This window comes from Camponotus vicinus, unplaced genomic scaffold (genome assembly GCF_025532165.1).
Source record: "Camponotus vicinus isolate PSW18456_S1 unplaced genomic scaffold, iyCamVici1.0 SCAF_13, whole genome shotgun sequence".
NCBI classification, from domain to species: Eukaryota; Metazoa; Arthropoda; class Insecta; order Hymenoptera; family Formicidae; genus Camponotus; species Camponotus vicinus.
In genome coordinates, this window is record NW_028141949.1 from 258,946 (window position 1) to 286,251 (window position 27,306).

The following is a 27,306-nucleotide window of genomic DNA, read 5'->3' on the forward strand; positions in this document are numbered from 1 at the left end:
CAATAAACATATAGAGTCGATCCCTCTTATTAAGGTCAAATATAATAATTTTGATATAATTATCAATCGTAAAATTTTCAGTGCGCAGGAATTTTTTTTTACATCACTATCGTTTTTCCTAAAAAAAAAAAGAGAGAAAAACCACGAGGTTTTTCATAAGTCTCATAAAAAGGGTTCAAAAATTTAATCAGATATCGAGGTGGCATCTAATTTTCTCTCTCTCTCTCTCTCTTTTCACATAAAAATATTCATTTAACTTGAATCATTTCTTGAATTTCGTGTGGAACTACCGTCCTGCGCGCGTGCGTTGAAAAGATACCGAACATCGATACGTCGTAAGTATCTCATTACGTCGCTTAATTGCATTCTGCGGAAATCCTGTCGCTGGTAAATATACTTCCAGCGGGTCTTTTCAATCTTTCTCGATTTTTTCCGCTTGTATTAGCTAACGACTAATTAAAAAAAATAAAGCTTTCGATTTTTTTACTTGCATCTATTAATTTTATTTTCATCTATTATTTATTCACTCGATGATGCGAATTTCGAGGCGAATTTCTTTGTTTTCTCTTTTTTATTTTAAATTATAAAAACCTTGAGAAGAAAGGAGGAATGTGTAGTATAACTTTAGCTCTGTTCCCTCGATGGTTGTACCCTCATAATCCTTATGTGACAAGTTCAGACAACGCACAAGTTTTCGTTGTGTCTCAAGTCTCGTCAGATGTTGTGACAACGGTATCTAATTAATAGGATTAATTAAGAACTTTGCGTCGAGTCTCAAGTCCTGGATAACTTTGAGACAATTTTTCTTCAACTCCCTCCTCCGTTCATATGCAATTATGTTACATGTGTTAATTGCATGCTCGTTGTGTAGTGTGTATACCAATACAACAATGGTGAAATATTCATAAGGTAAAATCGAGAATGAGAAAATTTTCACGAAATTGTATCGAATATTTTTTAAATTTGTATATCTTGAGTCAGATTATGCGCATTATTCCCGATTCGCTATTGACTCGTAATAATTTGCAGAAATTCATACTAGTGTAGATCCTTTTTTATAGAATTTATATGATTCATCATTCCAATTATCGCGATCCGATATTCACGATTATTTCCAATACTATGTACATAAAAACATTGCAACTAATAAGTTTTCGTGTATGTCGGTTAGGCATATAAAATTGAACATTATTTTCAATTATTATTTAATTAAGACAGATACCATAACTCGAGAAAGCAATTCTCCGTACGCATATTTTTCCCCTACGATTGGATAACAAATGCCTCATACATATGTAGAATGTACATCTCCATTCCTGCTCGTAACTATTTCGGTGAATATTTACAGAATTTGCGTCATCGAACTAATTCTCGTTTTTGCTGTGTGAAAATGAAAAGTTGTAGAAAGTGAATTACGACGCAAAAATGTAGAGAAATTTCATCCGGGAATTGCATTGCGCGTGTATCTTCGCTATACATGCGCGAATTGCATCGCATTAAAGCCGCGCGCGATTTGGATTACGTGGTTTGCAAAGGTCAACTTCGTTTTTCAGTTTGATTGCAATCGCGGTGGTTCAGTACGCGCGCGTAGGGACGCAAATTGCAGTTTGCGCGGTGCAAGTTACGAGCTTGTCGCGAAATTAAATTTCTGCTCGTTAAACTCGTTCGGTATTATAATCTCATGGCACCGAGCCTCTCTTCGCGCGTGCTTCTTCCACGTACGTTGCATAATAGCCAAGTTCGACGTTTATGAGTTTCTTACACTTTCAACGCGATTTATAAGCGGTATAATTTAGTATCATGTAATGCGCTTGCACAAGCGCAATATTCACATTATATACGTTATGTGCATAATATGAATATTAATCTCGCTCTGAAAAAAAAATTTCTTACGAGGAAATTGATATAAGATCGCGTATATTAAATAAAAAATCTTGTATGCTTAATTACTATTTTATTTAAAAAGTAATAGAGATCTATAGAGCATACATTAAATTTTGCGAAATGTGTGATGACACTCAACTTGTTAAACATATCTGTAATAATAGAATCCCTCGAGAAAGACAAGAATTGTGCGTTTGGTTGCACGTAAAGGTAGTCAAGATCCGTTGATTAACGGATATTACATATTCCCTAGCGAATATGCAAATGACGCGATAAAAATATATAGACAAAATAGATTTATTAAGCGCATGTAAGCTAAGAAAAATTTACTTTCGAATGTTTTCTAAAACAATAACAATAATAACGCATGAAGAGGTATGATCTCAAGAGTAGCTAAAATAATAGCGATGATATAGAGGATAGCTTCGACGCAAACGCTTTCGCTGCTTTCGACGTAAAAGTTTCTACGCGAGAGATTATTTTCCGACTTTTAAAGTTTACTTTATCGCAAAAGTTTCTCGCTTGACTAGAGACGCAGAATCGGAGTAATATCCGGGTGATCGAATTTTCCGCGGGTTTCTTGCCTTGATCTCTCCCTTAAAGATATTGCCATTCCGTGGACATCTCCGCGCACGTTTTTCTCCGATAAATTACCGTGAAATTCTGCGCTAGTCACTTTCTGATATTTTTAACCCGATGGCCGAAATCATAATGTGCTTCTTTCGCTATTTCCTCGCGCGTTGCAATATTTTGCGACTTGCAAAAGAGATATTTTGCCGCATTATTCTATAACAGACTCTGATAAAGCTTATAAATATAATGCAGCGCCAACGATGTTTATTCATCGCATTAGAGAGATTAATGTATGAATAATAATCTATTATAAAATGATTAAGCTAATTTTTTTTGGCTGTTGCATTTTAACTTTTTCTAAACGTTTTAATTGCTGCTTTGAGAAAATAAAGAGAGAAAGAGAGAGAGAGAGAGAGAGAGAAAGAGATACAGTCGGCTGGCTAAAAGCTTTCATGTTGCTAAAATACACAAGTGCGATAGTCCTCGTGCACTATGCATTTTGGCTAATTATAGTAATGGAAGTCCTACTGCTCTCATGTGCTCGTTAATATTTGATCGAAAGACGAAAATGGAAGGTCCAGTTATCCTGCATAAACGACTACGGCATCGACTGCGCACATCGTATTAAAATAACATTTATAATCGATAATCCATGCCAGTTATCGCAGACAGAGAGGCTGGTACACTTAGCGAAATTAATAGCACACATGTGCCAAATAAATCATATATCCATAACGTATCGTTTACATTTTCTTTTGAATAAACAAAATGATGATTTAAATCGCAAAATCTATGTTACGTATCGAAATAATCAAAATTTGTTTTTGTGAAGATACTTTATGTTGGAAATATGAATTAGTTTATATCAAAGTTTACACAAATTTTTATATTTACTTGATATTTATTAATAATACATAAACACACATATATAAACATCTCCCCCATTTCGTATTTAACAAAATAAATTAGTAAAATGTAATTAAAATAAGTTGTTAAAACGTAATTAAGATAAGAATGACAAATATCAAATGTCACATGATTTTATCGTCAGAAAAAAAATATTTGCGCGAAAGAATGTATCGAACATTGTTAAAGCTATGGATATATCACACATAAAGAAACATCAAGGATAGACAGGCAAAAATAGTTGAAAAAAATAAAAACGAAAAGAGCAATATTTATCCGGAAAATTCGTCGGCGTTAATCAAGTTATATACATGTTCGACACGTCCTCGTATAAAGATATACGTGCAAATATTAATCTGTGGATAATCCGCGATTTAAAATTAATCGCGAATATGAAAGAATCGAAAACAATAACGAATGGCATTCGAAAGCGAGAAACTCTACGAAGCGTATCAACGAGGGCGTGTAGTTTCAAAAGTGCGGCGCGTTTTGTAACTGAAATGTAGAAGAATTTTTACTAAACCTGCTTACTGTACGAGCAAACTTTTCTCCTACAGTCACATTTTTCTTCGTCTTCTCGTCCTTGTTACACATATATATACTCTTTCTTTCTTCACTCCTGTTCCTTTTTCACTCGCCTCTTTTCACTCCTTGATGCTTCCCATTCCGATTTACCATCCTTTCCTGTTCTTGCTAACTTTGTCCTGGTTGATGTTTTCGTACGTGAGCTATTTATTTGTCTTTCGTTCGTTAACTTCGACGGCCTCGAGGGCTCGAGACAATACGATTGAAACGACAATGCACGGTAGATACAAGACATGGAGCGCAAATCAGTAAAGCAACAACTGTTATTGTTTGCAAAACGCATCGTACATCCGTCAACACTTTAAATGCGACGACTGTTGACTCGAAATATATCGCTATGCTTTACTTGATATTTTTTTAAATTTTCCATATAATACATAAAGAAAAAAAATATCTAAAAATATTTCTTCAGCTTATGTATGTATGTATATATATATATATACTCCGATTTGAATTTTTATCATAAATTTCAAAATTTTATTAATATCATGGAAATAATTAACACAGGCATCATCTGCGATTGTCAAAGCTAGCGAACAGGCGCGATATTTTTGATTATGCTTCAAGCGGTAACATCATGATGATAATAACGATAAATTATACAGTATTGTGCTGTGTTGCACCGCTCATGCTTCAAAGCATGGATGAATAAATAATGTATGCGATAAAGATTATCGTATCGCTTTTACGTTTCTTTCGACATACGTATATCGTGCTATATTTGCAACTGCTGCCCTGTCGGGACGAAATGTCAATTAAAAGAGCACTATATGCGTTTATCGCGTCGCTGTTTCTGACGATAATTAACCGGCGCATCCCGTATCTTTGATATTCGCTTGCGGTTTATCAAACATGTCAAATATTTACATTACGATAATTGGGTGTCCGTCGTTGCCACTTTACAATGCGATATCTAAATTCCTCTCGCGGCAAGTGCTTAATTAAGCGCAGCGTTTAATTCGTGGGAGACGAAAATACGAAATGAAATATTTTCTTTGAGCCAATATTCAATAAGCCAAATTATATCATTTACTTTTTATAATGCAAAATAGGAAAAAATGAGACAAACAAACACACACAGATGTGCTCCGAAACAAACTATATTATAGTTGTAGCGTATTAAAAAATATAAGTATATAAGTATATAAATTAATTAATAATACTATTTAATAGGCATTTTTTGGATAATATTAATTCTAATGCTTGGTAATAATTGTAATAATTGTATGAAGATAATGTTTAAATATTGCTGTTTTTCAGGCGATGTTGAAAAATATTAACGCGTCAAATAAACAAACAGATATGCACAACACAATGCAACTATTAATATTTATTCTATAATTAATATCTATATTTTGTTATGAAAGTTGAGCCGCAAACGATATTATATTCTACACTCGTTTTGGGAAAACGATACGTGGCATTCATTCTCGGCATTGTATACATTCTCTCTTATATCAAAATTGCGAATTTTGCTAAAGAGTTGCGCGCCATTATTGCTCGTTTAGCAGCGAATCGACAATCGGGCGAGATATAATACGAATTCTTGGTGGTCAAAGTAATTTCCTTTTGTATCGTAGGTATTGCTATTTCGATATGCGATGGAATATGACGTGAATGATTGAACGATTAAATCAAAATTCAATCTACGAATTTCAGCGACAATGTACAATTTCATTGTAATACTTCATTTTTAGCACAGCGTAATCTTTTTCAGTACAATGACAAAAATAAAAAAATTAAAAAAGATTGTTAAATTATTTATAAAGGATCGTAAATAATAGTAAAAATTATAACAACGGATAATAATGAGAATGATGATAATAATGATAAAGAGACAGTGGAATAAAAAAGATACTAATAAAGATCTTTTCTTTTTTATCAATGCATCGACAATTTTGAGCGTGCAAATGGTATAGTGTAATAATGCGACATCCTCGTAAAACTTGATTGATTCCTATATAATCCTCAAATAATTGACTTTCATTCACGAAACGTGAGCGAAAATTTCCGCTAGAGTAATCTTAATTAATGTAATCCATGAGTAATTGGGGAGGATTGTATTCGCGTAATTTTATTCGCGAGATGTGCAAATATCTGTCAAATTAAAATAAAATTAATATAAAATTTATTTTATTATAGATTATATTAATTAAGATAAATTAAAAATATTTTGTTCTGCAAAATGTAAAAAATAAAAATATTTGATTCCAGACAATTCCTCTTTTTGTACGGGCGAATTGCACTAATCTCACTAAATATCGATTGTATCCGTAATTATCTCTTAATCACTCCTAAAGATAATTATCATAAATTTGATAAATGTTTATCATCAACCGTTCATCGTCAAACGTTTTAGAAGAAATTGAATCCGCGAAGAATATTGCTCGGCAAGCTTGGCAATTGAGCGTCCCTCATCGCGTCGATTATTTCCACAAGTGATGGAGGTAATCTTTAAAGGAACCATTGACCCCTTTCACTCGAAGCACTTCATTAGCTTATCGCCCAACGTCGGGCTTATCCACGGTCGAGAAAAAAATAGAGATAGAGTGGAACAAAGAGAGAGAGAGAGAGAGAGAGAGAGAGAGAGAGAGAGAGAGAGAGAGAGAGAAGACGGGATGGGAGACATTTATTTATATAAATATCGGGAGAATAATTAACTTGGAAATTAAGATAAATATTTTCATAAAATAAATTTTAAACGAATATATTAAATAAGATGACCATTTCTCTCGTTATTATATACTTATATCATTTTTTCCATATATTTGTATAATTTAAATTTGTATTCTATTCGTACTTGTGTTACGATTATTCAAATCAAATGTACGCGCCAATTTCAAATTTGCATTTACGTAGATAACGCGTCTTTCTCAAGTTTCTTACGTACATATTCCCGTGTATCCGTTTAAATCTTTGTAAAATATGTTCAAGATAAAACGCCGTTAGTCGTAGCAATTGACTAGAAGGTGCGTTTCACTTTCACCGCGATTCCTCGGACGATTTTTGTCGCGAGGTTTTTTGGCGCGGCGAAATTTTCAACTGCGCATGTCCACTCGGCCGCCATGACAGTTTCGACGACTCGTGCCGGTTCGCGCACGGAGCGCGATAGTTCCGTCGATAATCGCGAATTTTATCCGTTACAAGTGTATAACGAGCGCAAATTTCTGCCGGGAGTGCCGGTTAAAGTGACGGGCGATTGTCAGAATGCGTCAAGTGTCATGAATTTCGCTATTAATGGCGTTTCGTCGATCGCGATCCGCGCTGCGTATCGTGCTTTGTAATCGGCAATTTCGAGTGAGTATAGATTTCGATGTTTCAGATACGCGAAGGTGATCTCTATGTGCCTTCGTGAAATTCGCGTGTATTAATTTCATTGTTGTAAATTGAAATAGAAAGTAATATCGGCGCTTGTGTTTTTGTTAGATACTACGCAGGCCGCACGTGACGCGTGACGCGATAACCTCTGCGTGACCGTCAAACAATCGGATAATTAAAAAAAAAAGAATGAGTCATCTACTCTATATTTTCATTCGGAAAACCGCTGTTGATTCTTCCGCAAGAATTCTTTTCCTTTATGTGGAATTTCGCGCTATGTGGTTCCACGCTGGTCGCGACATCTTCCTGTTCCTCATCTTTCTTCTTCTCGGTCGTGCAATAAGCGAGCGGGCAGGATGAATGACACTTTATTAATGACTGTCGCATAATTGAGGTCTTTGAAGAACGAGTGACATACTTCACCGAACTCACTACCACTTTGGCACGTCCGGTAAGTTTTTCCACGTCTATCTGTTACAGCTCCGTTATTCGTTGTCTTTAATTAAATCGAGGAATGAAAAGAATATTAGAGAACCATGCGATAAAAATCGGCTAAATATCTTTTCATGCTTTTCTGCTTCTGCGTTTCTTAAATTTTGGCATTTGTTTCTTTATATGAATATTTCCTTTTATTATAATAAAAGATTTTATTATGATATATTCAAAGATAAAGTTCTCGTAATCTACTTGCTGATAATTCATTCGTTAGGCTATATAAAATCATGATAATATATATCTTTAACAAATATGTTTCAATTAGTCTTTGGCAGTTTTATGATTAGATCAATATAAGGTCTTTCAGCGTGCCAAGAGCGAGTTACACAAATAACTTCAAATAATTTAAAATTGTAATTCTTTCAACGTTTGCATACACTTACTTTCGAGCTACCATCAATCTTTCTGATCAATATTTTAAGAACCACTTCAATTTTTATTTTATGTAAAAAATTTTCATTCGCGTAACATAATTTATGCGATTAATTCGATTCTGAGAGAGCGTGTCAAATACGATTTACTAATTTATTATGCATTTTAAAATTATTAACGAGCATGCGAGATATATTTCGAGTAATATTTTCTGCATAAAAATGAAATGCTTTCTACAATACGTACATTTACAACGGATGGCAATTAATTCCCGGGCATACATTGGCCGTATAATCTAACTAGCAGATAGTAGATGGTAGATAGTGCAGCCTCACACGCGTCATAAAATAAATTCTGTCGGAATTCCTAAGCAGGATTATCTTTCGCGAAAGAATTCTTCTCAGGACGATGTCACCTCGCATTCGGATCACGAAACGTGGAAGATTTGTCGCGCGCTGTGAGACAAATCGTTTTCTCCAATGGTCGAATCTTTTCTCATAGGAGAAAGGATAGCCGGAAGTAAGGCTCTTCGCAAGCGACGCACGTCCGCCTTACGACAATCGCGTCCACGCTGTAACTTGCGTGCGTTATAATTTGCACACTGTGCAACATTTTTCCACATAAGACATTAATTTATACGTTGGATGATATTTTGTAACGTAAGATATTCTCTTCTTCTACATGCATTTAATTTGAAAATTTTAAGCAATAATATTAATGAGTTTAAGTGGATAAAAAAATTATTTATTTTTATTGAAAAATTATATAAATTTAATTTAAAATAAATATCTTATTATGCTAAATTATATATATAAAGCACATATTAGTTTATATTTTAAAATAGTTTTAAAACTGATTTCATAATGATGGTCTCAAATGAGATGAAATTATATTTGAGTAAATTTTAAGTAACTGTAATTAAAAATAGAAATATAAATAAAAGTCTATGCTAGATGCAATATCATTACGAATTATACGTATTATATTCTATGCTTTTTTAGGATATGTATTTAAATAGCTGCTTGATAAGTTATTATCCTTGATTATTCTAAAAAATTGTTACATAAAAATCGATCTTACTGAAAAATACTACATGTAATAAGAATCGTACAAATTCGCTGAGCTGGAAAAATGGTATTTATCGCTGTAGAGATGCGATAATGATAATGTTTCAGTATACCAACATCACGTAGGAAGTACTGCGCAAGAGAAGCGGAAAAGTGGAGAGAAATAAGCGCGTAGAGATGAAGTAGCAAAGAATTATGGTAGTCATGATTTGTACGCAAGAGTCTCGGATGCCTGCTCGGATGTCCTATCGAAAATATATAGCGTTTTCTATTTTTCTACATCTTCTTTTCTTTTTGTGACTTCGGATACTGTATCAACTTTGAATTCAACACATTGATTCATTCCGATATGTTATTATCCACATGCGTTTCGCGTTTCTCATTAATCTTATATTTATTATCAAACAAATAGATCTTGCTTTTATTTTAAATCATTTTAAATCTTAAAACAATTATTTTTTATTAAAAAGAAACTAAAATTAGCCTTTCCTTCTTATGTACGAGATTAGAACGGCATTTGAAAAGTTGAATTAGACAAAAACAAAAGATCAAAATGTTCTAATAATCTAATCTAACGTTTTTAATAGATTATATTTTTATATTTATATTTATATATAATAATGGAATATATTCGATATTATTTTATATTAATTCAATTTGATTTTTTCGTTGAATGGGGAAATTTGTAAAAATGTAGGTGTTCAATAATTTATTAGTTTAATATAATTATTGTAAATCTGCGCGTGCACTGATATATAAAGTCAACATCGAAGTACAAAATCGAAGAGAAAGTAGGGTTCGCTTAAACACTCTTGTCATCGTAAGGTAACGATATTACGCATCATTAACCGCTCACTCGATTGTAAATAATAAACACGTTATGACGGTCGTCGAACGCTAATAATTTGCAAATCACGTCGTATTATCACGTGCAGTAAAGATCCATACATACATGACCTGCTTTCAGATAATCATCCATGATTACTTGCTATATAGTCGTGAATTATTATTTTCGAAATTTCATTATTCTTTCTTTCATTCTGTATCATATGCGAGAAAATATACAAAGAGACGCGTGTATATCGATTTAATAACGCTAAATCTGCAAACAAATCAGTAAATTTTAATGATTGAAAAATTTAACACACGTAACGGACAAAATTGAATATGTTGCGAAAAAATAAACACGTATGAAGTATGCATATTAGTGTCGGAGGAAATGAGAGATTTTTAATCATAATTACATTAAATCATTTGTATAAAGGTGCGCGCGATCTTTATGCGGTGTGAATGATATCGGAATGATAAAGAACCGGTAATCAAATTTTTCAGTGGAGAATGACTTTTTCTCATTGTTGCAACATATGCAAGCCAGCTAAAATGCAAACGATTTTTCTCGACTCGCGGAAAAACTCGGAGCGTACGTATCATTTTATATCGCGGGAAGGCGCAAAAATGTGAAAGAGGTGTGTTCGACAATAAAAGCAGGGTAGCTTTGCTATCAGATGAAGGGCCTGCGCATTAAGGGCACTCGCCCTTTTATGAATAACGACTGCTTCACCTTCCTGTCGAAACAAATTTGCGTTGTGTGTATATTCAATTGCAAAAAAATATGTATGATGTATATATAAGTATTTTCTTTAATTTCATAACACTTGTATTTAATTCGTGATATGTAACGACTTTGTGATTCTTGTGATATGTAATGACTTTGCTAATACTTTGATAAGACATAAAGATAAATGAAAAAATTTTCAAAAATTGTATATTAAATGAATAACTGAACGTGCTTATGTGATCAAAACACATATTTCTTACAATTGGATACACACAATGCAACTTTGTTTCGACCAGAAGGTGAAGCGATCGTTATATAGGGTGTCCAGAAAATCTCCCGCAGTACTTCGGGAAATGATTCGGGCTCCAATTATATTTTTAAATTTAAATTTTTAAATTTAAATTTAAATTTTAAAATTTAAATTTAAATTTAAATTTAAATTTTCAAATTCAAATTTAAATTTTCAAATTCAAATTTAAATTTTTGAATTCAAATTTGAATTTTTGAATTTAAATTTAAATTTTCAAATTTAAAAATTTAAATTTGAATTTTTAAATTTAAATTTGAATTTTTAAATTTAAATTTGAATTTGAAAATTTAAATTTAAATTCAAAAATTCAAATTTAAATTTGAATTTGAAAATTTAAATTTGAATTTTTAAATTTAAATTCAAAAATTTAAATTTGAATTTTTGAATTTAAATTTAAATTTTCAAATTCAAATTTAAATTTTTGAATTCAAATTTAAATTTTTGAATTTAAATTTAAAAATTCAAATTTAAATTTTCAAATTTAAATTTAAAAATTCAAATTTAAATTTGAATTTGAAAATTTAAATTTAAATTCAAAAATTCAAATTTAAATTTGAATTTGAAAATTTAAATTTGAATTTTTAAATTTAAATTCAAAAATTTAAATTTGAATTCAAAAATTTAAATTTGAATTTGAAAATTTAAATTTAAATTTTTGAATTTTTGAATTTAAATTTAAATTTAAAAATTCAAATTTAAATTTTTAAATTTAAATTCAAAAATTTAAATTTGAATTCAAAAATTTAAATTTGAATTTAAAAATTTAAATTTAAATTCAAAAATTCAAATTTAAATTTAAATATTTAAATTTAAAAATTTATATTTAAACTTCTAAATTTTTAAATATATATATATATCATTATATTGGTTCTAAAATAATTTATTATTTAATATATACATATAGATATTTTGCGTTTTCATTAAATTATCTGTATATATTTATTAGATTTTATATAAATATGTTAAAATTTTTTTAAATATAAAAACAAATATCTATATGTAAGAACAAGCAGCTCATTAAGATATAAATGCCATTTTATGGTTTTATTTATATTTACGAAGCGAGACTCACAATGTTTTTCATGCAATAAAAAAAAGATAATCGATTAATTAGATTTCGCGCTACTTTAATGTACAATTGAGAATACTAATTATGATACAATCCGCAATTTCCGTTATAATTTATTATCACGTGAAATAATGCGAAACTAATATGTATATGTATACAGCGGCAATGTATACAAGTACAGCAAATATTCGATATGAATTTTTCCGAAATGTACGAATTTAATGCGGATTCTCTTATTCGATTTATTCGGAGATATTGGTTTTAAGGACTAATTATAATAAACATGAAAATTAATGTAATGTGTTATTGAAGTTCTTTTGTTAGATAAACTTTGTTTAGTTCTTGAGATATATACAAATGAACGGATATCGTATTATCTCATGCTTGATTATTCTTTTATTTGCCGAATATGGTCTCAGAATATACATAAGGATATTTTATTTTTTTCGGATATACATTTTTAGATTAGGAAATTTAGAAAATTTATCATAAAATAATGAACAAAGATCTAAAAATATAAAGCAAACACAACGTATCCTTTCAAAGATATAAAACACCAAAGATGATATAAAACATCAAAGTGAGTTTCGATTTTTTATTGTAATATAAGAAAAGATTCGCGTAGATAAAATAAAAAAAATGTTTCCTCTTTGACGCTTGTATTCCACTCTTTTCTCTCTTCGGATTTTTTTTCTATATATCGTGCAGCTTTTCTCACGTATTGACATCACATTCATGACTTTTGTACAAGCGCGATATTTTATTTCTCGAGAAGTTCTTAAGTATCGCATGCTCAAATTTATGTCACGAATGAAAACGTAGCGGAGAAAGGCAACGATAAAAAGTTTCTCTCTTAGAAAATGGAAGCTTTCTTCCTGTCTTCGTCTCGAATTAACGAAAAGCTAGTATAGTTTGGCGTTTATCTCGCTGGAACAAACTTTTTTAAAAAAACTTGATATCGCAATTGGCTTGATTATATCTCTCGTATCGTTTTGCTTAATAGATGAGCATTAATTATTATAGCTAAGAATTGAAACCAATTTTTATGAGTTAACGTCTTTTTATCTTTTTTGATGATAAAAAAATTAATAAAATTATAAGAGAGAGAAAGAAAGAACAGGAAGAAATAGAATATGTATACGTTTTAAAATAATATTACATATAACATAGAGGAAATGAGTAGTATATGTATACATTGTTTTTTTGTCGTCAAAAAAATGCAAACGTACATAAGTTTTTGTCATTTTTTTGACAACAAAAAAGTTATACCTATGCATATTACGTCTGCACATCACTTTTTTTTATTATACATATATCATATATTGTTTATTTGAAAAGTATACATGAGTATATATAATTCATTTTGATATTTTTACGATAATTTTATTAATTCTTCTACGAATACTATTAAGAATAAAAAGATATTTTTCTGTCTTATAAAAATTTACTTTAAAATTTTTTAGCTATAATAATTAATACTTATTTATCAAACGAAAGGAAGTAAAGATATTAAGGAATATAATCGAAGCAATTGTGGCATGATACGTAAAATGACAGCTCGGTCGTTTCACATGTCGGAAAATGTTGAAGTAGACGCAAGTCTTTTGTGTCAGTTACATTATATGTCGTAGCCGGGTGAGCGCAATAAACGTGTATTGCATAGTACAAAGGCCGAAAGAATTCTACTAAAACCTAACTTTGTGCCCGCGTTACATCTTAAAACGATACAGCTCTTTCATAATCCTTGACGCGTCGCTGCTTTTATTATACATATTCTCATCTGATTCATGACTTTTTTTCCTTTTAGAATGATCAAGTTAGCGACTACAAACTTTTCATCTTTTGAAAAGTTTTTCAAATGTTTTGTTGAATATATAAATTTCACACGACTATCGAGTTGCAAAGAAACGGTTCATCCATTACGTTCGATATTTTTAATATCATTCACATATTCTTATTTATAGATTATTTAAATATATCTGTTTCGTTCTTATATCTCTTTTGCTTCAAAGTGATGAATCTAATATATAATAGTGAATCTGATAAATTAGTATCAAAAACTATTTCTTATCGCATTATAATACATATGTATAACATAATTTTTATTTAAATATAATATTATAAAAATTGTCTGCTATGTAAATTTATTTATTTCTTAAATTTTGCAACCTTACTTAAGGAAGCATTTCTTTTCGATCAATGGCTTAGAAAATTGCAAAAATACAGAAAGTTGACGAGTTGCGATATTCATGCAAGCAACGAGAGAACTGTAATTTTTCAAAGATCTTTCCACAGATGAGTGGATAAAAGAGCGGAGTTTGTTGCTCAAGAGAAATATTTTTACTTCTGCGTGAAAGTATACGATTGCATTTTATATCATAGTGCTTTCCGGCAAAACTGTATCGAGCACCTATATTTTTGACATTTTTCCGTTACCGGTTTCACGAACTCGTCTATACATATTTTTGGCCTTTCAATCCCTTCGATTTTACTCTACAACCGTTCTTCATAATATTTATCGCAGACGATTGCGTTCGTAAGCAGCGATTTCGCAGCCGATAATTTAGTGAAGCAAACAGCACTATCGCGATCTTTCGAACGAATAAATGGAAAATATTCTCTTAAATTGTAAATTTTAGAAAGGAACCATATTATACTAATTATTCGTAATATTTGAAGATTAATTATATTTATTTTACTTTTATTCTTTGTTTCGACTTTATTTCAAGATATTTACTTCGAGATATGTTTTTCGGCGCTCAATCTCTTTTCTTTTTTTCCCTCTTTTTTGAATTTTAGAAAAAAAATATTTTATTATATTAATGAGAAAAATATTACATGATTGTAATCGTGAAAATAAAATATATACATTCTCTCAAAATATATAAGATTTTAAATAAAATTCTTTAAATGTGGCGACATGTATATTACATATATTCGGAATAAAGTTTTATCGACACTATCTATAAAGTTGATGTATAAAGTTCGATTATGAAATCGACACTTTGATTAAACGACGAACTAATGGATTCGTATTGCATTCGAGTACTTTTAACGAACAAATTCTGTGAAACGATCCGATTCACTCGACGAACCTTTCGAGATCTCTTCTATGAGGTGATTTCGCGAGATCGAGGACATCCGAGGCGCTTTCCCGACTCTACCTAACGATTGCGACCTTCTTTGCTCGGTATAAATCGATTTCCGCATTTCCATACCGCAGCAGCCTTTAAGCGTATCTTTCTAGACTTGGCAAGGATATGCTTTTATCAGAGATTCCTTGAGAAGCGGCCCATCTCGCTCGGGTAAGTTCTAAAGGAATATGGAAAAGGCACCTCTCCTCTTAGGTCGCCACAAAGGGTGACGATGCCATAGAAAATTCTCTCGATGCTAACCAGTTCGTACATTCGTAACCGATTTACTCTATTATTTGAATTAAAAAGGAGACAAGCGCGCGAAATGATTCTGCTAAACTTATTCGCGTATTACTTATTATACGCAAAATTATCATATAGATATAACTTGTAAATTTACATTTCGCCATATTTTATCGAAATTTCAAGATGGCTAATGTAAATAATGTAACGCATTTATGAGAAAATATACATTGCAAGAGAAGCGTAATGTTGCGTTCGCATATCGAGAAATACAGATTTTTATTAATATTTATTAGTACACGAAGAGAACACGAGATAACGTACATTTTTTTTAATGAAGATGAATGTGTAAGAATATCTATGTTAAAAATCTGCAATGATATATAAATATAGAAATTGATAAAATTTTATATACGCTCTAAATTAAATAGAAGAGAGAATGTTAACAAAATAAAACACAAGTAATTAGATTTAAAATTAAAATTTATCTTTTTCTCTCTTATATTTATCTCTATTATATAATTATTTTACTCTTTCATTTTACGTTTATTTTATGGCGTGACAAAATGTCGGTTCGTGTATCTTCTGCACAATGCATTGTACACGCATTTACGTAAAATGAACTGTTTTTATTATTGTCCTAAATTGTTTGATAATTTAGTTGCGATTTCAAAAGTCGTAAAAAAATTAGAGTGCAGACAGTAATGTGCGTGTAATAGTGTAATAATAAGGATAGGCGTCATCTGGAATGTGCAATTTTCCATTTTGACTTCTGGCATCCGCACCGCAACATTTAACGCTCTCCATCAAGAAGGGCATCTTTTGCGTTGGCATATAACTTGACAACGCCGTGTAAGTGTCCTTTGCTTTGGAATATTCACCATCTCTGGTGTAATTAATGAAATTTGTTTTCTGTCTCTTGCTGGTATCCTATTACACTTGCAGACAATTACATTTATTTATACTACAAAGGCACTTGCACGTCAAGAAATTCCAGCTACGTGTGCGAGATAGTCTTTTATGATTTACTAACGAAATAAAAATTTAGAAGCTTTTAATTAGAAAGTTTACACACTCACACAAAGCCATGTCCAGATATCAAATTGCCATAATTATCATACTTATCAATGCACAATTTATAACCAGAAAATAGAGATTAAATATTTAAAATAACATATATGATAAAGGACAACGTGAGAATAAATTGAATTGTTATGTAATTTTTTTATGGTTCATAAAAGCAGGTGAAATAAAAGTTGTCACAGTGTCTTTTGTATGATGTATTATACTGATATATGTACATATACATATATATATATATATATATATATATATATATATATATATATATATACGATGAATATTACAATATGTCAATTGTTGCAATAGTTACATAATTGACTGCACTGAAGATAATGCGACAGTTTTGCTAATACAACTTCTGCATATAGCAAATTGAATTGTGTTCATTTTTATAGAACATGAACGATTCGAGTAAATAATGTTAAATGTTTTCTGTTCCTCTTTTATTATTTATTTGTTCAAAGGAAATTGATTACACTTTATTTCGAGATAACGGTCCATGAATCGAGATGGGTTCAAAGTCTCGAACAATCAATTCGCCTTTTATTTTTCGTGAAAATATGTTTCAATTACTTTTTTATTTAAAAATGTATTTGTTGCATTAGAAAAGCAAATCTCGTTTACATCGAAGAATCTAAAATTCAACGTGGATGTAATACAATTGAGAGGGAGAAATGATGAGGAATGAAAAGATTGCGAAAGTAATCAAATTGTGGAAAATATCTCTTCGCGGAGTCGTATGCAACGAAATCTGCGCGTATTTCGCGTCTGCACGCGAAATAAGACCTGTTTTTAGATCGCGATACGATACACAACACATCTCTTCGAGATGTTGCTACATATGCGCTGCATCTCCTCAAATTTATTTATCTTCGTAGCTCGTTGTTTCTCTCGCTTACTCGCTAATTTAGAATTATGATTCTCTCTTCCTCTCCCCCTCCTCTCTCTCGCAAAGACAAGCTGAAAAAATAAATTATAGGCAAAAAGGATTATTTTTATCGAGATACAAGTTTAACCGACAGTATTATGGCGAATCTTTATTGAACTATCAAATTTTATGTTGAAATGAGAATAGCAATGAAAATTTATTATTCTTTTATAAAAACTGTTATCATAAAAATTATATATGTATATATCAAATTATAAAAGTATATATCATTCCTTTTTTCGACCATTAAAATTTTAGAATTTTAGTTAATTAAAATATCAAAATAAATTAAATTATCAAAATACATTATATATACAATAATCACAAATACAAAACTGGACTGTTAATAACATAAAACGTTTATGTTTTATAGTCTTTCCTAGCACAAGATTTAATGTAATTAAAAAAGATTCAAAGTTTCAGTAATTAAATGTCTTTTCTCTCTTATGAATCTAGTTGAATATAGTTATTTTTATATCTGAAAATCTCTCAGGTTATGCTTAAAGCGTAAGAAGATCCAGATTGTTATATCGGATCGCCGTTGGCGATGGATTATACAAAGTAACATCATCGACGGGCGCAGCAGGTGAAATGATAATCGATTTTATACGAGCATAAGTTATTTCGGGAGTAAGAGGATCGGCCACAGATATTTGCATAATCCATCAAAAGGCAAGAGTCCGAAGGATGGAAGGTCGTAGGCCGATAAAGCAACATCGTCCGCTCCACATCTTTGATAATACTAAACGAAAGTTTGAGCGCTAGGTTCAATCTAAGCCTCGTGAATTGTGTTAATGTGCGATCTCGCGCGCGACAGAGATTTGCAATATTCATTGCAAACGGTGCACGGTGCACGGTGCACGGTGTGCGTGCGGTGCGGCACGCACGCGGATCACGATCCGGCGCGAAAACAGACGTTACTGCGAGATTAATGCACGCATGTCGAGTAGGTATCGATCTGGATATTAATTATCTCACTTCGGTGCGTGAGTTATACGTATCGTACACAATCATATCCTGATGCAAGCGATCCCGCAATGCATCTGACAAATACATATATCGTCAATGTGTTCACAACCGGTCGTTGAATTTAAGCCAATTAACGCAATAGGCGTAGTTTATTTAACTCGTCTTATTTAATCAAAACTATCACATTGTTTCGAAATGTAGTTTGAAAGGAAAACACAAGATTTGTACATGCTCGTAGTAATTATGAGTCATGTCAGAATGATTTATCAACTGCGAAACATCAGTAGCGGATAAGACACGTGTCACGCAGACTAAGGCGGACTTGTAGTACTAGATTGAAGTTTGCGATCCTTCGAAGCACATACCGCGCGTTTCGACACGTAACACTTAGGTAAACGAGATACATAGCCAACAAGATGCATATGTTGGCACTGCTGGGAATACGTATACTATGAAAGCCGTATATGTTTGTATAATACATAGATGGTAAATTCTCGACGTGCGAGCATATGATGTAAAACATATACTATATGCTTATATACTGCGGCAGATCGCTATACTTGTTGCAGTGAATGCATCTATACGACATTACGAATAATTAACGAGCTTTCGGAGAACTAATTTTCATTTCAGATGATTGACGTTGAGCGTACGTGTTTTCATTAGAACTAAGTAAATTCCTTTCACATTAATCTCTCTTGCTTTATGCTAATCGCATACTTAATTTATTAATTTAGTACTCGATATATAATATTTACAATGGCATCTAATTATTCGTTAGAAAATATTATGTAGGAATATGAAGGTTATTTTTTTATAGAGTGATTAGCAAAGAGAACTAATTATACATATAATATATATATATATATATATATATATATATTATATGTATAATTAGTTCTCTTTGCTAATCACTCTATAAAAAAATAACCTTCATATTCCTACATAATATTTTCTAACGAATAATTAGATGCCATTGTAAATATTATATATCGAGTACTAAATTAATAAATTAAGTATGCGATTAGCATGATAAAATATAAAAACATTTTGTGATAAAATTAAGTGCAAAAATTTAAAATGCAAATATTTCAGTGCTCTAACGCATTGTCGTTTCTATTATTACAATATATTATATATAATCAAAATATATCAAAATATTTTTACTTCGACTGCATATTGAAATAAATTAAATTGATATTTTGTTAAAATAAGTAATATGTATATATATATATATATATATATATATATATATATATATATAATACAAATAATGCAATAATAATAATGCAAATTATAAATGAAAAATGGTGATAATTGATATTGGTATAAATCAAGAAGACTCTGAAACAATTTTATTATTCAAAAATTGGGGGAATTATGTGAAGACACATCATATTTTCAATATCTTAAACTTATTTGAAATGTATAACATCAATATCAACATAATTTACGGATATATGAAAAAAGATTGCTCGATTTATTATTTTTACTCTATAAATAAACATTTTAGCCTCATTAACTTCATTTAAATCTAATTTAATCAATATTGAAATTAACAACAAAAAAATGTAAAAGAATATATAACATTATATATAGTTATATATTGTGTGTGCATGTGTATGAAACGTGTATAAAATTAAAAAAATTTATATTCGTATGGGAAATATTTGAATAGAGCCATATAATTTCAAGAGAAACTGATTGCAAAATTATATCTATATACGGATGAAACGTATGCAAATCGAGTTGCGATTTGTATGCTGCGAAAATGAATCAATATTTGCAATGGGTCGGAATGTAGCTTACTGTCTATTTGTAATTCCTCTCTTTAATTATCTTGTATTTTATCACGTGCTATATATTTTCACGCTGTTTTCGCTGTAAATAAATAGAGAAGTAATAGACCGTATACAAGTGAAAATCATATGTTCAAACAAAAAGATTAGCAAGATTGAAAAAATTTAATAATATTTTTTACGTACCGCAAACAATGCATTAAACATCCAAATAAAATAGAAACAGAGTAAAAGCTCTTTCATTAAAAGAAATTCCGAGAGATGTATGATTATGTGATCCGAGGCTCGAGTGATATTTCACACTAATGTTTAAACTGCGAAGGCACATAATCCTCTAAGACTCCGTGACCTGAACTTTGTAGAAGGGTCAGTCAGGATAATCTCCTGACGAGTTTCACGGATTGTGTAGAATAAAACGGATTGGATGTTACGCGACGCACGTATGTAATTTCCTTTCGATTCGTCAAGTGCGGCAAGAAAGATGCATCTCGCTCACTTTGTTCAAAACCAATCGGCGTGACGCTCTTTGTATCGTATTTATATAAAGCGTTTGCGGATGCATCTTTTTGTTGACTCGACAATACATACAACTTAAGATTCCTTCCAACTTGGTGTTAAAAAAAAGACATAATGGAAAACAATTTCAATTTTTAACGCTCGCGAAAACTTTTATTAAAATTCCGCTATTTGAGAAAACTAAATTTTTTCTTTTTGAATTGGATTAAAAGTCTTGCAGTCTAGAGGAGAGAAATTAAAAAAAAAAATTAATCTGCCGTTGTTGTATCTTAATGGCATCGTGCATTTGATTCACATACGAGCACAAATTCATTAACCAACTTATAATTGGTAGGAAAAAATGCATCGCGGGTTTTATTTAAAAATCGTACCATAGTTTGACAATCGGCAATTCACAGTTCAGGATATCCTAAACTGTATGCTATCCCGATATGCTATGGCCTATATCCACCGGTTTATTCCCTTGCACCTCTTTTCCTGTTTGTTCGTCGATTCTATTCGATTATTCGCGTTGTCACGAATGGCAAAAATCTTTCGCATGAGCGGCAACAGAGGGCCGGTCCGTTTTGTCAACAACCGTTGGATATTTCCCAGCGATCGCGCGCGAGTGTCCAACGGCGAAACCAACCGCGTAATTGGTGTTACGGTCTATTCGCATCGCGGATTCGAAAAAGGAAAAATTCACACAGGGAAATATAAAATCGATGTTGGCTTCCTTTTTACATCGTTTAATCACAACCGGTTGCCATTGCAAACATTGCCATGAAAAAAACGTTGTTGTGTATCAAAAACTACTATTATTAATTGCTATTATTATTATTATTTTGCGATATAAACAATTTAGAAACTCAACAGAGCTAACAATCGAAAATTAGACGATTGATCCAATTAAATACTTTTCTTAGCGTGTTCTGTGGCGCAGAGAAAAAATAATAGCCTTTCACATGCGTCTGCAATATATGATGTATTCTCTATATATAATTTTCCGTGTATAATACTGTCGAGAAAAAATTCTCGAATATAACCCTCGCGCATTGAAATAATTCGCTAATAATAAGCGCAAGAACGTAAAAATGTGCTAATTAAAATATATTTTATAACTAAGTGCATGGAGTTGAAGAAATTGTATAAAATATTTATATGATAGATCAATATGATAAATGTGATAGATATATTTTTTTCTGAATTAGAAATAATACTCAGGAAATTCTAAACAAACCTGACCTATAAATTTCATTTCATTTTTCCTACCTTTTACAAAAAAGTCATTAATATAAAGTTTGCCAAGTCGCGCGGCACGTGTTTGCTTTTATGATCTTTCTTCGCTAATTACACGATATTTGTTGACGACGCGAAAAAGAAGAAGGTAGTGTCAACATAGGTCACAGCGGAGAATCGCGTGACTTCTCGTGAGATTTTTTCATTGCTGAATTATAAGTTACGATTTATTGAAGTTACATCGCATTAGGAAATTTCTTTCAAGAGTAAATTTCTTTTCATCATTTCAAATGCGAGACCCTCGTAAAATGCGAAAGGACAAGGCAAAGTGTTGTAATATGAGAAAATGAATATGGAATAAAAGGAAAGGATGGGAAAAGATCTTGTGGGATTCCTGTAGGAATTTTTATTATTTTACATTTTTCGAGCGTAATTTATACTGGCCTTTTCTTCCCTTATTCTCACCTTCTATGAAATATCATTTCCCTTGTGTATAGAAAGAAATGATATGAATGTGATAAGAAAAAAATCTTATGACAGCTAAAAATTTCGAAAAATATAATTTTACAAACATGTGTATATTGTATAAGTATAATGAAAATTTTTTTGTCAAATTAATATTTCTTATATTATATTTTTATATTTTATCCGTTTATACTTTGTTATTTTATAATATATAAAATATAGAATTAGGAAAAATAATATTCATATATAATTGGATTCAAAAAATAAAGAAAAATATTTTATTTAAACAGGATTGGGAAAATCCTGATAAGTGATCATTTCGCTATTTTTGCAATATTTTTATGGTTTACACATGTAACTTTCTAAATATTTTATTCAATGAAAATAAATTTTTGCAATGTGTAGTATATTTTCTGGCAGTGCCAATGGCTATGGTTTAAGAAACGTTCATGAAAAATTTTCTAGATTGCATTTTGTTGATAAAGTTTGACAAACAGATAATTCTTTGAGGGCACAATATTTATAAAGTCTTTCTAAAATGATTTATTTTTTTTTAAATACACGATGGCAAAGGAATTAAATCATGCATCAGACATGAAATCATACAGCTTCGAAAAGAAGCGTCTCGCTCGAGATGCGTGCGCGAAAACTGCCGTGGAAATAAAATGCAAATTGCATACGAAACGTTAAACTCTAATATTGTCGTAATATTTTCATGGTAAACAAAGCGCTCTAACGTTAATACATTATAGCGTCGTTAAATCGTTATATTGGACGATATTTTAATGTATCGCGCCACGCAATTAATCACATTTGTAGTGATGTGTGTAAATTGCCGCTTAACGAATCCAATTAAATTTCGCTTTTAACGCTCAACTGTCACGCGTATCGTTGGTGAGACACACTATTATTTTCTCATATCGAAATGGACAAAAACACGAAATGGCAGAACTTTTAACGATTAAATGTCAATTTTACGTACTAGTCGATAACAAGCTTAATTCGTGCAGGCCAAAGTGCTTACTGGGTTGAGAAGTTAATTTTGAATCGCGATTTAGATAGAACGTTGCAACAGATCCTGCGATAAAGATACAATATAATTTCCAAAATCGAAAGAGAGAGGAAAAACGAATTGTCATTTCATAAATTCTAGAAGACGAGAATGAAGGAAAGATAGAGCTGTTGTGTCTGGATATTGAAATACACCAGGAAAAAAGTGAGACTGCTTGAAGAAAGAATCGTGCTGCTTTTCCGAATTCCGGCACGTGAATTTTCGAATTTACATCGGCAGAACAGACGTGTCTATTGATTCCCAATCGTGAGCCGATTGAAAAAAAGAAGCGGACGGGCAGGGGACGGAATAAATCGGTAGTGCACGATGGCAATCCGGTTAATTGAAATCCAGATGCTCTCGCCGTCCGATCTCGCAGTCTGAAATACGGTAAAAACAGTAGCAGATCGAATACGATTCTTCGATTAATGGGAATTATTAATTACCGAGATTGATACGTTGATCCACTCTTCATCCCTCCTTCCGTTCCCCCTTCTTCTCTCTTAGTGCATTCGCGTTTCAATTTCCATCAATTTTACTAGAATTTCACACGATTGATAATAAAATACTCGGTACGACAAAATAATGACGCATCGATATCCTATGAAACAATTGCATTTATGATATTTTCTCATAGGAAATAAAGCATCGTGTTAACACGTTATGAAATTAATTAATTATAACGATTAATCCAAGTAAAAACAAATTCTCGATAGAGAATTCTTCATTTACGACTAGTATTTCATTCACCAAGTGCTTACGCGTATTTATTCATGTTGAAATAGAAATTAAAACTAATGCGACACAATTAACTAGTTATTTAATTGTTTTTAGTTATTTAAATTTTATTTATTTAATTGTTTTTATTTATTTTTATTTTTTTATTATTATTAACCAGTCATAATTTGCTTTATGTAACGATGCATCGAAACACGATTATAATGTATCGCCGATGCAACTATCATTCTAATAATTCACAATGTTACTTGGATTTTGTCGCACAAATCCAGCCTAACGCAGTGATATTATCGACGAAAATATATAATCCAGATTATTTTTGAATAAGATTTTTTAATATTGTTGACAAAGAGATTCTCGCATCATTACGAATGCAACGAGGAAAACAGATTGCGTATAAAAAATCTTTCAGGAAGAGCATATTGTGCGATTTCATGTCGCGATCGTTCTGTCACGTCGCAAGATACTTACCGGGAAAAATCGCTCGATTAGTGTAACTGAATTGGGTGAAAAAACATGAAAGGAGCTCTAATGCACTCTCAAACACGTAGCTAGCAATTTTTCCGAAGGAGAAGAGACCAGTTTGTCGTACATGCATGTACTTTCATGAATATTGAAGCGCTAAAAATGTGTCAAAAGTGCATCGCGGATGAAATTGTACTTGATAGTATGGCAGATAGTAAATCTCTCCGGAAGTAACGAGACATTCTCTTCATTAATATCGTGATGCGCGTAAAAGAGGACGAGATCGCTCGACAGATGGGATGGATTCGCGTTCCAGTCGAGAAATTGACAAATCTGACAGTCGAACTTTTGACAATATACGTAACCGCACAAATTTCGCGACATTAATGGCTGTTGTTACACGGAAACTTATATTTTATGCAATAACGTTAAAACAGCACATGCAAATGTTTGATAGTTATTTGTTCAAAATATGTATGCTTTCTAAAACACTAGCACATGAAATATGTTAAATATGTAAGCGAAAAGTGACAAAAATAATAGTTTTCAAAGAGAAACAATGAAAATATATCATATAAAAGATCAAATCGTATAATCTTGAAAGGTTTCACAGATTTTCACAAATCGATAACTTTAAATATTTAATTAAGCAATTTTGAAATTGTACTAGCTTTAAAAAAAGCTTTTTTTAATTTTTAATTAATAAAAATTCATTTTTTTTTGCAATTTTCACAAATAAAATGTTATTACTTTTAAAAACAAAAGCTTTTTTAATGTGTACCGTAGTACGATTTACAAATATGATTCTCTATTGAACGTTAATATACGTATATATATATATACATATATATGTATATGCAATATGGAAAAATCGTTTTTATAATATCATTTAATTAACAATATTTATTTTTATGTATAAAATGACTTTTTCTTTAAAAAAAATACTGCGAAAATTCATTAAATATGTAAATAAAATTATTAATATACGTACCGATGCATATCAATTTTTCGAAACTGCACTTAATTATCACATCAGGTTCATTAAATATAAGTAAAAAGAAGTAGTGACAGAAAATCGAAAATACCTTATTCTTCAACATTACTGGGGTTTAAGAAGAGTTTGCATTTTCGCAACTATTTTCCGGGAAGTTGGCGCCACGTCATAAATAAAGTTTCTCTCTCACCGAATATCTCAAGCTGAGAATCGGCTTATTAATTCAGTCGAGCTGAATGGAGAATTTCAAGAGCAAAATTTACGTAGAAGCGCGCGCGGTAGTTCGAGTGTTGCCTGGCGAGTTAATGCAATATGATGTTAAGTAAATTTCGTTATTTATCACGAAATAATTGCTAATTGGAATACACTGAAAATGTATCGCGAAAAGATTAAAACATTTATTTCATTCAGTTTCATCAAAAATTAATAATTTTTAATTAACGCCCGATACAATCATTGTTTGAAGAATCGGTTCCAACCGAAATAATTTATAGATATACTATTTGCACGAATTTATACGATTAACAAAATAATTGCAGTTTGTCGCCAATATTTATTTTTATTGATCACTATAAATTAATTTTTTATTAATGCCAGATAAAATCATGTCTGGAAACAAAATACTCTGCAAACCAGAAATGAATTTAAAACTGTGAAAACAATAATATCGAATTATGAAAAATAATATCATTAATCGTATCTGTACATATACGAATTTTATTCAGTATTTTCTTTGCTCGTGCAATTCAATGGTGAAAAATCTTTAAAAAAGCGGAGAGGGCGAGAAAATTGCTGAAATTAATCTGCATTTATATCGGCAAAATACACAGATAAGACTCGCAATGATTTATTCTCCGAATTCCTTCAAGTCTAAAGAAAAATTATTGTTGCTCATGCAGTTGGTTGATGCAATAAAAAATGTTACATATATGAACATATATAAATACAATAATTATCGTAGAGAAAAAAACAAACATAGCAATATTATCGAGATATTTATAAAGATGTGACGACGAGTGTCGATGTATTTTCAGATGTTCGATCATCTCACAAAGATTCGTTAGATTGCATAAGGATGATCGTAATGCGCTGGTTGATTAATATACTTTAATTCGGTTCATCTCGCACAGCACGCAAACTAGATGACAAAAAGGTACAAATTTTCTGCAGCCACATCAAGAAAAACAACAGCATCCTCGTTGATGCGTAACGAAGTTATTTACTCGCGTCGAGAAATTTTGCGGACTAACCGACTGGAATATTTACGAGGTAGACAGAACAGAATTAATTACCTGCAGACAAAATTTCTGAAACTTTGGTAGACGTGTTGACCGAAAAAGAGGAGGAAAATTTTGCGAAGCGAGATTGTTCGCTCGTGGATTTAACACAATTTCGTTTTCGCAAATATGCAACGAGGTTACCAAGTATTCTGATGGGACGCGCTCTCACGATCTGATTTTATTTTCATTAAGATTTCACTTCAAGTGTTTGCACTTTCGCTTAATCGACGGAACTTTATTTTTTCACTTTTTCTTCTTACAATTTCATTTATGGATTACTAAAACG

At 31.2% G+C, this 27,306-nt stretch overlaps 2 protein-coding genes across 4 annotated transcripts in view; one reads left to right on the plus strand and one right to left on the minus strand.

Annotated features, from left to right (window-relative positions):
- Positions 1 to 27,306, plus strand: part of Dnr1 (E3 ubiquitin-protein ligase defense repressor 1) — a 129,103-nt gene that overhangs the window by 6,747 nt on the left and 95,050 nt on the right. The window lies entirely within an intron of this gene.
- LOC145964118 (uncharacterized) overlaps positions 1 to 27,306 on the minus strand; it is a 128,088-nt gene that overhangs the window by 3,938 nt on the left and 96,844 nt on the right. The window contains exon 4 of one of the 3 annotated variants that reach the window (XM_083086533.1): positions 17,282 to 17,557. The exons of the other annotated variants lie outside the window; for them this stretch is intronic. The gene's annotated coding sequence lies outside the window, so the exon portion shown is untranslated. Of the gene's footprint in view, positions 1 to 17,281; positions 17,558 to 27,306 lie in introns of those variants that run through there. 3 annotated transcript variants of the gene reach the window in all.